Genomic DNA, 14,607 nt, shown 5'->3' with positions numbered 1-14,607 from the left:
AATTGCAATAAAGTACTAAGTGAATGAGCACTGTAGGAAACCTATGGCATGTGGTTGCCTATTTCAATGTTATCTGTGGTCATAAACTTTAGATCATATAAGCAGACCTAATCAAATGTAAAATGAATAGATTAGAATATTTTGAAGACAGTATCTTAATGAGTACTGTATTTTGAGTCTAATACAGCACTGCAATGTGAAACTAGGGTGACCAGTCTATATCTCCAAGAACCACAATAAACAAAAAATTAAAGAGTTATTATAGACATATTAAAATTAAGACACTAGAAATTCTTGTAGTGAGCACTGTAGTGGGAGTCCATGGCTTCCAAATGCATTCTGCACCTGTTTTGTGGCTAAGAACACTAGAACATTATTGTACACTATAAAGAGCAGTTGATCAAACACCTGCTTAATCTAAACAGCTGTATTCATTGCTGAAGATCTCTGAATATAAAAATGAATATATACTTTTGTGTTTCTCCTCTTCTACTCAGTTGCTTTTTTCCTCTTTGCTGCTCTCTGGGGCCAACAGTGTCTGAGACAACTACCATTTAGACCATGCAGTTATTCTAAATAACACATATAAGCGATATAATTCTGCATTTATTTTTTCTTCTAGTTTACTTCATTTAACATATCTTCTAGTTCTATCCATGTTGCTGCAAATTGCATCATTGCATCATTCCTTTCAACTAGGTAGTATTCCTTTGTATATATGTACCACATCTTCATGATGCACTCATCTGTTGTTGAACATCTAAGTTGATTCCAAGTCTTAGCTATTTTACTCAGTGCTGCAATCAGTAGTGGTGTGCATACAATTTTTTAGATGAATGGTTTTCTGTATGGGGGATAGATACCTAAAAGGAGGATTGTTGAGTAATATGGCAACTCAATTTTGAGTTTAGTAAGAACTCCAGACTGTTTTTCATAGGGGTTGGATCAGGCAGCATTCCCACCAGTAGTGGAGGAGGGTTCTTTTTCTCACCATACCCCCACCAACAGAGATTGTTCCCAGTATTTTTGATAAGTCCATCCTCACTGATGTAAGATTATTGTTCTTCTTGACTTGGATTTCCCTAATGATAAGTGATGATGAGCATTTTTTCATGTGTCTATTGGCTATCTATTGGTCTTCTCAGAGAAATGCCTGTTCATTTCCTCTTCCTATTATTTGATGTTTTTGTGGAGTTAACCTTTGTAATTACTTTGCTTATCCTAGATATCAACCCTTTATCTGATGTGTTGATTGTGCAAAACTTTCTCTCTTTCAGTTAGCTGCCTTTTAATTTTAGCCTATGTTTCTTTTGACATACAGAAATTAATCAGGTATTACCAGTTATGTTTTCTCTTGCTTGATTCTTTATTTAGAACTGTTTGTGTATACTTATCTCTTGTTTTCTAACAGTAATTCATCATAAAATAAACATACTCGTTTTATTTCAGATGTGTACACATTGCCTTCCCATTGGCAAGAACCCAGTAAACACTTACTGGACATGATTTATTAATGCCTTTGGCTGTTAATCTGAGGAATTCTTACTGTTAATAAAACTATACCAGAATTATTTGAGCCACTATACCATTTAGTGCTTAATATACTCATGAATTTGCATTACTTTTTATAACAGAATATAATTTTATTTTATGTCCATTGTCTAATATTTCTTATGAAATGCCTAAAATCTCTTAAAATATTAAATCAGATGTTAAAAGGGGCCTTCAGGTAAAAATGGTGGACCACCTTGAGGAGTGTATGCAAAGATGCACCCTAGTGCTGCTAGGAGTAGAACAGTCCAATTTCTTGCATTGTTTAGTTTGATCATATGATCATATGCTTTTTAGCATTTTTTGTTGTTGTTATGAGCTAAAATTACAACATTTTTGTGTTGGTTAATTCAATAGGCCACTTTGATGCACAAATGCGGCCAGTTATTTATATTTGATCTAACCTTATACTGGACTTGTTCATGAAATATTGTGTGTATATATGTGTTTCTCTTATGAACTCAAATACATTTTATAAATGTGTCTTTGGTCATACTTTATAGAGACTCAAAATGTGTAACAGTTTGCTTTAACATTTCATAGGGAAGTTTTATTCAATTAATAAGACAAATAAGCTTTAAATACCATAAAATTATGGGGCCAAGAGATAGCATGGAGGTAAGGCATTTGCCTTTCATGCAGAGGGGTCGGTGGTTTGAGAATCCCAGCATCCCATTTGTCCCTTGAGCCTGCCAGGAGCGATTTCTGAGCATAGAGCCAGGAGTGACCCCTGAGTACTGCCAAGTGTGACCCAAAAACAAAAAAAAATCTATATGTACTAAAATAGTTATTATGTTTTGTTTTATTTACTCTTGGAGCTATCCATAGGTGTTTGGAATGACATAAGCTAAACACTGTAATCAGAGATCATTCTTGTCATTCCTCTGTGGAGTAAGTATATGGGGTGACAAGGATTGATCTTTGATTGAGCACATGCAAAGCAAGTATCTCTCCCAGCCCATTTTTGCTGTTTATATATATATATTTTTTTGTTTATTGTTTGGTTACATTTATATATGTGCAGAACTAAACAGTTTATTCTAGATGGTACATATATCAGAAACATACTATTTTGTGGATCAACTTTTATACATGCATGCTCACTGTGAGGGCTTTGAAATTAAATTTCCTTTAGAGTTAAACACTTCTTATCTCAACAGGACACCTAAAGAAATAATATCTTTTTTTATAGCTTCATTGTGTGGGTCTTTGAAAATCTTATATTTGAAACTAACCTTTACAATGAGTTGTAGTGAATATATAGAATTTGGTGCTTTTCTGTTCACCCCTTGTATTGAAGAGTACCTGGGGTCATCATGAGTAGAAGATAGCTGTGTGAATATCAAAGGGGAAAAGATAGGAATAGGCCTGAGAGGACCTTTCTACAGAAATATCATTAACATGTTCCTAATGAGGAGTTTATTTAGTGCATTGAAGAGCAACCAACTGTCCCACCACTAATTAGTCTTACTAAGTTCTTTCAAAGATAGAGTGAATATTGTAAACCCTACACAATCTTTGGGCTGTGTTTTTATTGGGTTGGTTGTTTGACACTTAAAGTTCCATAGCCTAAGATGAGAAACTTTCCCTATCAACACAAGTAATTCACCACAAGGAGGTTTTTTTTCTTTCAGAGAATTGCATGTCATTCAGCATGGATAATGTGCTTCTAGAGATGCTGTCTTAATACAAATGGACTTATATTTGGCTTAAAAAGTTTTACCATTATTTTTCTTTACTAAAGACACATGATTGCCTTGGTGGTGGACTAATTGCCCTTTTATAGAATATAACAAATATCATGCCATTACACAGGAGGAAAGATTCAGGAATGTTCTTTATGCTTGCCAGGGGCTTGTACACTAATTCTAGGGACATGGTCCAATATTTCAGATCTAGGGTGAACAAATCTGTTAGGTGTTGTCTATTTCCTTCACTTAACGAAAGCCCTTGATGTAAACATCATAATAGGGAAACTTTCTCAGAAGTGTTTCTTGCAATCGTCAAGAGTAGTAGTTACGGGGCCGGAGAGATAGCATGGAGGTAAGGCGTTTGCCTTTCATGCAGAAGGTCATCAGTTCAAATCCTGGCGTCCCATATGGTCCCCCGTGCCTGCCAGGAGCAATTTCTGAGCATGGAGCCAGGAATAACCCCTGAGCACTGCTGGGTGTGACCCAAAAAGCACACACACAAAAAAAAAGAGTAGTAGTTACTGTATCAACCTTTTTCTTCTTCTTACCTGAAACAGTCTTAAAAATGGTTTAAATGGCAGTTGGGTAGCATGCAATACTCCATTGTTTTGGAATAAAATCAATATGTAATTAGAACTATAGGTAGTCTTCTCTTTTAATAAAATCAGTGCCAATACCCAGGAAATCTTTTTAACATCTCATATTACATACTAATAAGTTTCTGAAAACATACATGTCAGTAGTCTCTTTAGAAGATAGTTTTTAGTAACACTGGATAGCAGAGCTGGAAAAAATAAAATTCAGTGAAAGAACCATGTGTTCATTCATATGACTCATTTAATTCCCACAACAGCACTAGAGTGTAGATACTTGTAAGAGAAATTTTTAAATTGCAAATGAATAAACCAAGAGAGATCAAGTGGTGTGGGTGAAAGTCATCGAGCGAATAGACAAAATGTTTTATCTTTTAAGTCTTTCTACTTTGTAGGCTTTAGAGCAGATCAGTCACCTGCCATTATGTGACATCGGATGTGTTCCCCTTCAATTTAGTTAACAATATAATAACTAAGTTTGATTTTATACTAAATTGTCTTCTTATTTCTAAAGAAATACTGGAAATAGCTTATTTTAAGGGATTGTTTTTCTGTGTAGGCGGAAGTTAGTACTAAAATATTTTGATATTTTTTCAAAACATCTGTTTAATACACTCATTAACTCTAATTTGAAGAATTCTGCACTTGTGTAAGACAGAATTTACAAAAAGAGCTCAGGTATAAAAACAGTTTGTGAATAAGTCCTCATCTTGTTAATCTTTATCTGCCAAGAGAATATGATAAGCAAATGTGTTCAAGAGTAGTGGTTAGCTAAATCTTTTCTCCAATGAGTATTTAAGTATTTCCCCTCCAACACTCATGAATAAAAATAAAAGTCTAAATTGTTGTGCAAATCACCCTGAGCTGTATAAGTGATTAAGTGGTGATTTTGTATTAACAAAGCTCAAAAGCAAATATTGTAAATGTCTTGCTAAGTAAATAACAGCTTTTCCTCCATAGACACACAAAGACACACATATGCATGCTTCACTTACATCATACTTAACAAGACTGACCATTTAAAATAATTCTTCAGGGGACAGTGATAGTACAGTACAGTAGGTAGGGTATGTGCCTTGTGCACAACTGATACAGATTCGATCCCTGGCATCCTGTAGGGTCTCCGGAGCACTCCTAGGAGTGATTCCTGAGTGCAGAGCCAGGAGTAATCTCTGAGTGTCACTGGCTATGGCCCCCAACAGAAAAAGTTACACCTTAACCCGACTGACAACTTTTCTCCCTGTCAGCATACACACAAGCATACTTTAATTTTAGCTCATTAAGCTTATTTTAATATATGAATAAAAACCATACTGTGGTTGCATTTGTTTTTATATTCCATTTCTGTCAACTGTTTTCAAATTTTATGCTACAAAAATTTGACAGTGCAGAAAAAGAATTTAAATGTTGCCTTTTGCTCTCTACATTGTTATTTAATAGGTTTTAACTTTCTTCAAACTTTGGATGATTTCAGATTATTTTTCTCTTAGAAAGTGAATGGGCCTGAGATATAGTACAGTTAGTAAGGCAATTGCCTTTCATGTTCCCAATCCTTTGTTTGATCTCCGGCAACACTTGCCCCCACCAAGGACCACCAGGAGTGATCTAAAAACAGCTCTGGACACTTTCAGGTGTGGCCCAAAAAGAAATCAAACAAATAGGACTATGTATTTGTCCTCTTTTGGTCTATATTTCAATATTAACTATATAGGATTACTGTAAATATTTTTCTAAATGTTGATGTTCAGATTTTCTCAAATACAGTCAACTTCACAAAACTATCACTTGTAATGTGCTATTTTATTAATGATTTAATATTGTACTTTTAAACTATTCAAAATAGATTATTGAAAATATTTATGTGGTAGTTCTCTGTGTGTAGGAGGAGGAGACAAGAAGAAATAGCATGTAGTGCCATGGATTAATCTCATGGACTCATACCAGACTTGTGCTCTTCCACATGAACTATATTCCCAACTTCAATAGTTGGAACATGAAGTTATTCTTCATGTATCATTGGTTTTTATGGCATAACATGTGATTTGTTGACCTGTCACTATCCATTGTGACCTTTTACTACAAAAGCACTTTGAGAAAAATGATCTCTTATTACTCATGGCTGCATACACATTGTACCTGCTAAAGCTATATTTTATATGATCCTCATTCAGTTGTATTTTATCAAGAAAAGTTAATGTGTATGTATATGTATATATTCATCCCCAATATTGGCCCCAATATTATTTATTTATTAGAACATCCTTTTTGAAAATTCATCCCTTTACATACAGTCTCTGCCCATATAAAGTCAGTGATACAAGTGTGAAAGTATAGCTTCTGCTAACCTTCTGAGTATAACTGCCAGCAAACACATTGAAAAAAAATTAGCACCTTGTTTGTATTTTCTCATCATGTTAGTACATGACTTTTCAACAAAAATAAATTACTTTGAGCATATTTGTACAATAACAAAAGATTCATCTGATAGAGAACAGAATTTTCATTACGTTTAACAACAAAAATACCACAATTTCATCGTTCACCTTTTTTCTTTAAAAGAGAACAGAAAATTAGATGTAGTAAAAATTGCAAAAACTTTTATTCTGAGTACCTTACCATTAAATATATTATCAAGAATCGTGTCAGCATGACCTAATTCAAAAAAATAATCACATCTTGAACTGTTTGGGTCCACTGTAATTCAACTGCAAACATCTTGGGTTGATACTATCATTATTTCAATCCACATTATTTTTAAAATTTAGTACAGTTAACATATATACACATTTAATTTAATTTAACACATAAACATTGAACTTGAAGGACAAACCTTTAAAATAGAATGCCATGTGCTTCATAATCATTTTATTCCAAATAAAAATTATATAATATTTACTCTTGGTTGTTTTGCAACATTTGGATGTGTATGCAATTTGTTTAAATTCATTTATATCTTTTACTTTATCTGCATATAATAATTTGCTATGTGAATTAGAATAACAATGTCAACAATATTGGGGATCTTACTGTAAAGTGCTAGTCATCTGGGACCTGTTTCTAATACCTACAGGTTGACTTTTCTGACTCATTTTGTTCTATTTTCCTCAGCTTTTCATGTCTCAACTACTTTGAGTATTACTGGAATGGATAATGCTGTACATATTTCATGTATGCTCCTGATGGCAATGGAGGTACACATGTAACCCTGAAATAATCTCCGTTTAAACAATCACTAAAATTATATGACATAATTTTTGTTTACCTCAAACATTGGTGCTGGTCTTACAATAAATAATCTGACAGTATATATTTTTGTCTATAAAAGTAAACTATAGCTACAATAAATGAATTTCAGTCAGTCTTTTAGCATTATTAAGTGTTTTGTTCTAGTAGAAAATAATGACATTTGAAGCTCTTGTAACACATATAGTATTCTCAGTAGCACTAGGAGTGATTCCTTAGCACCAACAGGCATGACTGAAAATACTAAAAATGAAATAAATCTTATTTAAAATATATGTGAAAATTATGAAGTCAAACAAAAAGTAAAAATCACTAGTAATCTCATTTTCTAGAGTTCTTAGTACCATTTTGGGGAGGTATCTGGGTCACACCCAGCAATGCTTTCGGCTTGCTTTGGGTGGGATTCTGTGGCTCATGGAAGCTGCAAAGGATACCATATAAAGTGGTATATGCCAAGTAAATGCCTTAACCTCTATACAGTCTCTCCAGTACAACATGTTTCTAGGTATCCGTCTAGTTGTGACAAGCCTATTTTCAGAAAAAAAAAAATTACCAAAAAAATGGCAAAAAATAGGAACTTTATTAATTGATTTAAAAAAAAAGTTCGGTTTGGATCTTTGGGCTATAAACCACTTAGTTTATCTGCTATTAGTGCTGTGGAGAGCAGAAACAAGGTAAAGTGCTAATGCATTTTCTTCTGTTGTTTTGAAGATTTTCATACTTAAAGTAGCCAAGAATTTAAGCTATTTAAAGTAAAGTCATGCAGAATGCATTTTTTATCAATCTGTTTAAACATATTTAGTTAAGCATGGAAAAACTCACCATAATGCAAAAAGTTTAACATGAGTTTATAAAAATGCATCATAAAACAAGTGTATAAATTTTCAATATAAGATATTTGTTAATGTACAAATCAATATAGACTGTGCCTTACGTTTAAATAAGCAAACAAATATTTAGAAAATGCTTTCAGTTGATAGTAGGATTACATATTTTAAAACATAAAAATAGACATGCTAATATATGGTCCTTTATGTAGGAAAGACATGCTACAGATATACCAATTTGTACCACAAGGTTGATGTCCTTGAACACTTCTTATACCTTTTAATGTAGTATGGTATGAATGTATTTCTGGCCCTAGAGGAATGAGAAGTAGCCTTTTACAGATGAAATATCTTCAGAAATCTTGAGGTATTATTTAGCATTAGTACTAATGCTTTGGCATATAATGTTCCTTTCCATATTCACACCAAAATATCAGAATCTTTCCACCACTGTCGCTAGCCTTTAATCCTTCCTAGTTTGTGGATTTGATTAATGCCCTCTATCTTATTTGTTTATCATCCATTCTTTTGTAAATCTTGCCATTTCTCCATGTTATTTACCCTGATGATAAACAGACCCTTGTGTGTCATTTAACTATTGTTCAGGTGATTGGAAAGTGGGCATTGTGCTTTGCCTTGTGAAGTTCTTACAGAGTTCTTCAGTCTGGGAACATTTAGCCAACAAAAGCAATGATATTAAGTAGCTACAAAATGTGAAATTCAATTTTCATACTGAGAAAGAGACTAAACTACCAGTATAACACACATGTCCACTCTAAGAACACGTTGTCATAGCACCCCAATTTAGCTGTCTCATGTTGTCTTTGTTAGTGCTGATTTCTGTGCTCATGTTCAATCATCTGGAATCACTCTTGAAGAGGAATACTTGGGAACTGGTTACGGTGTGTTCTTCCCATTCTTTAAAAACTTGGGATGATGTTTACCAATCTCTAGTGTTGACATATTTCCTCAAAGACAGTTGATAGCAGAACAGAGCTGCATATTGCAAGTTTTTTTCATTTTCCCTGGAATAAAATTGGTCTGACGCCAGAGATTTTTAGGTCTTTTAAAGAGCAAGGTTCTCTTATAAAATGCTTTCCTCTATTTTGGGCTTCATTTCTCTTGAACATTTTTCTGGTCTGATAAGCATTCTCTTCAACAGAACAGATAAGCAGAGGAGCCTGAACAGTTGAGATTTCTGTGTCATCTCTATCCCTCCACTGTCCCCTTCAACCCCCCAAAATGGGCCTAGGTCTTTGGGATTTTTGTTCAAATGTAAATTCGAAGGCCCTGAGAGTTGCTTTTTACACTATCACAAATTTCCATATTAACTTTTCTGCACTATTTACACAGATCTATATTGCTGTATAATACTTGCCCGCAGATATATAATCCCTATTTCCTCAATTCTTAGATTGTTAGTATCTGGGCTCATTTGAGAATCACCTGTGTTGTGACATGTACCTTGATAAATACTACACTTAAAATAATATTCATTGGGATATCAAGTTGTCATTTTTATACTCAAAAGCCTCATTAACTACTCAAGCTTTCCCTACTCCCTTCCCCTCCTTATTTTAATAAATATACCACACACAAAACACATATGTTCCAGAAAGACATACATCACTTTAGTTATTGTATCCAAATCGATCATAGTGGGGCCGGAGCGGTGGCACAAGTGGTAAGGTGCCTGCCTTACCCACACTAGCCTAGGACAGACCGCAGTTCAATCCCCCCACATCCCATATGGTTCCCCAAACCAGCAGCGATTTCAGAGCAAATAGCCAGGAGTAACCCCTGAGCATCACTGGGTGTGGCCCAGAAAAGCAAAAAAAAAAGAAAAGAAAAGAAAAGAAAAAAGAAAACCAACAACAACAACACATCAATCACTGTGTATGAAGAACGAAGGGAACTTTTCACAATACTGCTAATGGTTCACTAAGTCTTTCCCCCATATAACCTGATTACTTTTCTGAAATCTTTTAGATTCTTTCTGAAATTGACTGCAGTATGACAACCAGCCTGTGGTATTTTTTTTTTCAAACTAGGAACATATATATGTACTTTGCAAAATGGAAGAGAAGAAGTTTATAAATGGTTGGATACCTCCATTGCTATTAAGGCTACCTTAGCATTTAAGTGAGGAAATATAAGCAATTGAAAGCAATATTGATGTAAATATTTAAATAAATAAGCAAAGTTTGTTTAGGACAATAAAAAGTGGATGAATGGGATCAAGAGTTTATTATATAATATTCAAAATTAAAATTTATTTTCTATGTGTTTATCAGGTATACAGGTAAAAGCATAAGGACAGAAAGATAGTACAGTTGGTAAAGTAATTGCCTTGACCTGGATTTGACCCCTGGCACTCCTTATGATCCCCTGAGTCACATCAGGACTAATTTTTAATTACAGAGACAGGATTAGTCCATGAGTATCTCTGGGACTGTCCTAAAAGCAAAATAAAATTATAGAAGGATATCCTATGGAATAAAGGACACATTAATTCCATATCAATATGGAAATAAGAACACATCAAATGTGTAATAAATTTATCAAGTTATCTACTCAAAAGCAAGTCATCAATTCAGAAAAGAAAGTAACTATTAAATATCCTCAGAAAACTTATTACTGCCTCCTAATAAATTCTTACACATTATATATGCATACTTTAAATAGACTAGTTTTATCTCTTATTTAATACAGGGGTGGCAAACAGGAATTTTACCCTCACTCAATATGGCAAAATGCAATATGTGTTTAATATATTATTGTTAAAATCATAAGCTTTTGTGTGAGTGTTTGTTTTGGCAGGTCACTGCGTGGTGTGGCTCTCTGACTCTCACAGTTTAAAATTTTGGCTCTTTGTGTCGAACTTGTTCACCACCCCTGATATAATACATAAAAATATAATTATACTTTGAATATTCTGTTGAACTTTTGCTATATATATGTTTCATATGTTTATAATGTAGCACTAGTTAACACATTTTATCTTTGGAATATTCTATTTTATGAATATGCCATTATTTCTGTCATATCTATCCTACTGTTGAGATTCAGGTCAGTTTTAGTAGGGGGATTTTAAAACAAAATCATAAAAATGGTATATGTCTTTGGGGAATCCAGTTTAGTTTTCTTTCCTATGGGATAAATATCTAGGTATTAAATGACTGGATTATGGTTTTAACCTTTGAGGATACTGAAAAAATATTTTTTCTAAACATTTTTCAGGGTTGTGCGATTTTTCACGTCAGTTATTAGTGAACTTCATATTCACATCTGCATTTGATCCTGTGTCTTTTGGCTGCCATTTTATATTATTGTTCTAAAATTTGGGGCCATACCCAGATATAGTCAGGACTTGGTTTTAGATCTATGCTCTGAGATAACTCAGATAACACCTAACAAAGCTATGGGGTTCCAGGGATAAAACTTGGGGATCAGCCACATGAAAAGCAAGTGCCTCTACATGCTCCAGCCTCTGTTGGCTTGTTTTTTTTGCTATGAAGTGATAATGTCTTAATTTGTATTTATTTAATAACTATCAACATTATATTTCCATGTATTTCAATAGTGGGCATATCTGTCATACCCAGACATGTCATACTGCATCAGAATAGTTTTATTTTAAGCTCATCTTAGAGTATGTAAATTAGGAATGACAGGAAAAAAATTTACTTTTTCTTTCTACTTTCTCTGAAAATTAATGGAAAGCAGTGGTGCTGCTTGAGAAGAAGTGTATTGACTTTGTAAAAGCCCTGTTCCATGGCTTTCACTGTCACTAAACAAAGTGCAAAATATGTGAACCAATTTCTCACTATTATTTTTCCAGAGCCAGCAGTACTGATTGTTGTTTTCCAACCTATAATATATTTTAAAAGTATAGAAATATAATTACTTGATATACTTTTATTTTATTTGTTACATTAATTATTTTGTTAAAAAAACTTGAATGGTTTCATAGTATATCAACCAAAGAAATTCAGTCCCAGAGATAAATAACACAGGGTCTAAGACTCTTGTCTTGCCTGTGACTGATTCCAGTTCAACTCTCCAGCACCTCACATGGTCCCTAAGCATACACTAAGCACAGGACTAGTTATTTGCACTAGGCACTACCAGCTATGACCCAACCCCCTACTCCTAAAAGAGAATTGCATTAACTGTGCCATTTAATTAACAGTCTGGGAGACAGTAGCATGGTGGAAAGTGCAACAATAGTGAGATGTTCTTGCATGTGCAGTAATATATACACTTCAAGTCAAAATAGGGACATTTAATTTTAAAAAGAAATATTACTATGGGGCGTATCTGAAACACAGCTAATGTGCTCTAGCAGGTTAAATAATAAATGACTTTTCTTCCTAACTGAAATTGTTTGAGTTGCATCATCCTAGATGAAGCCAATAACTTTTTGAGGTGTACTCTGTAGCAGACACTTTGCTAGTTCCTACAAATGAGGAAAACCCTTGTGTGATTCCTGTTGTTATGGAGCTCACTGTACTGAAGATTGGCATGAATGGATTAGTGAGTATGGGTGAGAGCAGTCATGAAAGATAAAAGGTATGGAAAGTGGCCAAAAATATTCAATATGAATGATTCACTTGTGCCAGAGCATGGGCAGATAATGAAGTGAGTCACTTTGATGAACCTACAAAAATGTCTTCTAGGATGCTATTAGGTTCATGCTCTGTAAACGAGTTTCCTTAGAAGTTCAAAGGAGTCAATACAAATGTCTGGGCAGAAAATCCAAGATCACAACTGACTAGCAAGAAAACATCCAATATAAGACATAGTACTCTTTGTAGTAAGATTCACTGAAGGAAAATGCTTATGATGATATTTTACTAGTATTGTTATAGATTGGTGAATCAGACTAGGGTGAAAGCAATGATAGACTCAACTGTACAAAAGACGTATTGGGTTTTGGACTATGATCAAGAAAGAAAGGGATAAATCATATATACATTGGTGGTATTCAGTTTGGCAAGTAAAAAAACATGTAAAATTGTAGTAAAGTCAGTGAGAAAAAAAGTAGGATCTGAATGACTACAATGGTTTCTTATAATAGCATTTTATTATGATGTGATACGGTTACAATAGTGTAAAAGTTTATAGTATTTATGCACTAACTGCATATGAGAATGATTCTTAATGTCGACTTGTAAATGTTTTATGTAAGGTTTAAGGCTTAAAATGCTATAATGCTATGCAGTAGTTAAGAAACATTGCTAGATACAAAATTTTTTAGAAAATGCTAATATTTGATAATGTCATATTTCCCCTCTCAAATATTTATAAGGAGTTCTAAACCACTATAGTAAGTTTTTAACTCCTGTTACAGCTCTTCTAAACACTTAGGAATTATTAATAATTTTTCTAGAAGTTCTCGTTGCAATTTTTCTTTATTCCTCTGGCTGTTGTATTACCTTCTACCTGCATGAGATTCCATCAGGTAAAAATCATTGACATTGTATTATTATGCTAATAACACAGGTAATGTATTCTTACACCTAATTTTTCTGATTTGAAAGGGCCACACTAAGTAGGCAAGGTGCCCAATTATATATCATCTACCCCTCCTCATCTAATCCCACAAAGCATTATCATAGAGCAGATAAGTTAGAAAAGAGGAAACCTGACTTCAGAATTTAAGACTTTAAATAAAGTAGCTTGAGTTTAAAACCTGTATAACTGGGTGCAGTGAATCTATACAGAGATACACAACCTGTGCTTACAGGTGGGTTATTAGTTAAGGTCTAGGGATTTCTATAATTTCAGTTCAATGCTTAATGACAGTGATGTTAAACCTTGAGTTTATTTTTTCATCCTTCTTCATCTTGTTCTACTCTTTCCATTAGAAAGCTCCTGAACTAAACCTTATCTTGATTACTTTTTTGTGTCTGTCGATGATATCATTGCATTGGATAAGACACAATCATTTTTTAATATCTCTTGTCCATGCTCAGGTATCATGGATATTTCAAAACTTACCATTATTTCTCAAAAGTCCATTTATAGGTACTGTAATGACTTTCTCAATCTTTTACTAAATTTATCAAATAATATTGTCAACATGTTTTAATTTAAGCAATGCCTAAGTATGCATGCCTGACAATAAAATGAGTAGAGTGAAATACAAAAACTGTTTCAGGAATTTATAATCTAAGTTGCTCAGCTTCTGGTTCTTTTTGTGATCCTCTAACTAAATCCATGCAATCATTCATGGTTATATGCCATTTCTGTATATGCCATTGTCTAAGTAACTGTTAAACTGCAACACTGTTTGTCCTTACAAGCTTATCTAATTCTCCAGTAAATTGAGTTTTGACAGAAAAATAAGATCTTATTTGTTATTACAAAATATAGCATATATTAAATAGTTACCTAAATATTTCCATTGAATCATTAAAAATACTTCCTGTAATTAATTTATTTACATAAATCAAGCATTTATTCAAATGTGATGCTATAGCTAATACATAGTGAATAGTGATAAATACAGAAGGAGAGTTTGTTCAAGGACAGATTTAATTCATAATCATTTAAATAATAATGTGAAAATATTTAGAAATCATCTTTATCCAATTATTTTTAGCAGTGAGTGGGTAGAAGTTAGGATGAGTAGACTAAGCATTTTGTAAGAACAGTATTCTATTTTTAAATATAAATTATTTATTTAAAAACCATGCA

At 33.4% G+C, this 14,607-nt stretch overlaps 1 protein-coding gene across 1 annotated transcript in view; it reads left to right on the top strand.

Moving 5' to 3' along the window:
* Window positions 1-14,607, top strand: part of DMD (dystrophin) — a 2,686,579-nt gene that overhangs the window by 1,493,790 nt on the left and 1,178,182 nt on the right. The window lies entirely within an intron of this gene.

Source organism: Suncus etruscus, chromosome X, assembly GCF_024139225.1.
Source record: "Suncus etruscus isolate mSunEtr1 chromosome X, mSunEtr1.pri.cur, whole genome shotgun sequence".
In the NCBI taxonomy this organism is placed as follows: domain Eukaryota; kingdom Metazoa; phylum Chordata; class Mammalia; order Eulipotyphla; family Soricidae; genus Suncus; species Suncus etruscus.
Note: the sequence above shows the minus strand (reverse complement) of the source record. Positions and strands in the feature narration are given on the sequence as shown.